Source organism: Pistacia vera, unplaced genomic scaffold (assembly GCF_008641045.1).
Source record: "Pistacia vera cultivar Batoury unplaced genomic scaffold, PisVer_v2 Contig817, whole genome shotgun sequence".
Taxonomy (NCBI): Eukaryota; Viridiplantae; Streptophyta; class Magnoliopsida; order Sapindales; family Anacardiaceae; genus Pistacia; species Pistacia vera.
The window spans coordinates 58,016-60,817 of NW_022196687.1; the positions used below are offsets into that span (position 1 = coordinate 58,016).

The 2,802-nt window shown below is 34.3% G+C and overlaps 1 pseudogene; it reads left to right on the forward strand.

Annotated features, from left to right (window-relative positions):
- Positions 1 to 564: 564 nt before the first annotated feature.
- On the forward strand, positions 565 to 1,953 carry LOC116117520 (annotated as a pseudogene).
- Positions 1,954 to 2,802: the final 849 nt, after the last annotated feature.

Below are 2,802 nucleotides of genomic sequence, written 5' to 3' on the forward strand. Positions count from 1 at the left end.
TGTTGATGTTTCTTGATCGTGAAACGTTCTTTGTTGGTTGTTGGCAAAAGGTTTTTTTTTTTTTTTTATTCGATTGAAGATTCTATTCACTGCTTTATGCCACACTGATGTTTATTTCTGGGAAGCCAGGTAACACACAATTTTATCATCTTTATACCTCATGCTCAACATCGGACTATATGGTTTCCTATATACTGCAAACAATGAGCATACTGTAAATGTTGCAGGGACAGACACCTTTGTTTCCTCGCATTTTGGTCATGAGCTGGAGGGTATTGCATCTTTGAATCGCCTTTAGACACAAACTAAATGTGAAGTAGAAAAAGAATGCACTTCATTGTTTTTGAAAACATTTTTTCAATTATTCAATACTATGAAGTCACTTCATTTTTGGTCCATGCTTCTGTGTTATTTGAGTTGTAGAGAGTGTGGGAGGGGGTGACTGATCTCCAACCCGGCGATCATGTCCTTCCGGTGTTCACGGGAGTGCAAGGAGTGTCCCCATTGTAAATCAGAGGAAAGCAACATGTGTGACCTCCTTAGAATCAACACTGACAGAGTGTTATGATTAATGATGAAAAGTCTAGGTTTTCTGTCAATGGAAAGCCCATATACCATTTCTTGGCACCTCCACATTCACGAATACACTGTCCCATGTTGGCTGTGTCGCCAAGATCAATTCTGCAGCTCCTTGGAGAAATTTGTGTTCTTAGCTGTGGATATCCACAGGTGGAAAAGTTCCTTTTTCTAAATATATATGATACTACAATACTAGTAACATTACAAATTTCTAAATGTTACTGATCTATTTATCTCCTTTCTTCAAGGTCTTGGCGCTACGATTAATGTTGCAAAACCAAAAAAGGGCCAATCTATTGCTGTTTTCGGACTGGGAGCTGTAGTCTTGGGTGAGTTACTTCCTTCCCTTCATCTCTAATTATATGGAACTTCCAGGTCCATAAAAGGACTGTAATGAGCTATATCATTAGCATCTATTTTTGTTCTAGGCTGTTCAGGGGCAAGGATAGCAGGGGCTTCAAGGATTATAGGTGTGATATGAACCCCAGCAGATTGGAAGAAGGTAGAGTCATTTTCATATAAATGAATATACAAATAAACTTCATCCTCAATTTCCAATTTCCACAGATGCATATTTTCCCAAATGTCATTCAATGAGATGCTATTATTATTGATGGAGCTCCTTTCATATTCTTATTTCTGCAGCTAGGAAGTTTGGATGTACTGAGTTTTGAATCCAAGATCACAAAAAACCAGTCAACGGTGTTGGTTCTAAAACCTAATTATCAAGTTATTTTGCACATGATTGCATAGTCTTACTTCCTTTCTGTCCTTGTTATTTGTACATTGATGTGAATTTAACAGAGAATTTATGTTGGTTTTGTGAACAGGTGATTGCTGAGATGACTATGGGGAGTGGATCGGAGTGTTGAATGTACTGGAAGTGTCCAAGCCATATCTCAGCATTCGAATGCGTCCACGATGTAATCATCTTTACTCTCCAGAAGATATAAATCCCAGTAAATTAATACATTGTTCGCAATTCTAAAATCTGTATAATCTCAGGGTTGGGGTGTGGCTGTGCTGGTTGGTGTTCCAAACAAAGATGATGAATTCAAAACTCATCCATTAATTTCCTTACCGAGAGGACTCCAAGGGCACCTTCTTTGGCAATTTCAAACCTCGTTCTGATATCCCAAATGTTGTGGAAAAATATATGAAAAATGTAAGATTTACATCTCAATGCAAAGCAAATAACCAATATCATCTGATGCCATTCTTCTGACATTACTGAATCCATTGTGTTGATGTTGCAGGAACTGGATTTGCAACTGAGAAATTTATCACTCACTCAGTGCCATTCTCAGAGATCAATAAGGCATTTGATTCATGCTAAAGGAGACCCTGATGTGTATCATTCGCATGGAGGGTTAGATATCTACAAGATTAAGTATGAGTGTTGTCTAGTTGAGCTATATATTGCCACAGAATAAGTATGGCTTTGTAGATTGACTTATAAAGATTGGTTTTTAATAATAAAATATTTCCTAATTTTGCTCATGCCTCTTTCCATTGTTTCTGAATCCACTTTTATACCAGCTACACTGAACATAGATTTTGATGCTATTAAAAATGCCAAAATTACAACTTACAATCATATTTTTGATCTTTTCCTAGTGTTTATTACATATGACTGTCTGCTGTTTTACCATAACATTTAGGATAATATATTAAGACAATGAACTTGAATATATATTACTTAATACAAACAAGCAACGAAATGACCAAAGGCACTCAGGCCTATACTATTTATTTTATTAATTTGTTTAGTTATCTTCTGTTTCCTACTTCTATTATGCTGGTATTGTTATATCATTTAATGTATGAATTTAATTTCTTGTACACTATTATTTCTATAAAAAATATTAATTACATGTAAATAAAATTGTGAAATAACCACCATTATGGTTTGATGATAAAATATAAAAAAAAAAGTTTATGAGCTTCTTGAGTCTGTTGTATTCACCATTCTTTCATTTTTTTGTTTATATAAATCTTTGTAAGCGTAATATTATGTAAAATCAAATACTAACACTAATCTTTTTTTCCTAATTTCATTAAACTAAAACTCTTAATTAGTCAAACATTAATACTTATTTTTTACAACATTACAAGACTTTTAATAAAAATATTAAAAATGGAAAAGATGGGACAATCATGAGGCTCCTTGTGGTTTAGCACCTTAATTTGAAGTCAAAAGTCAGGGAAAACATAAATTGATAA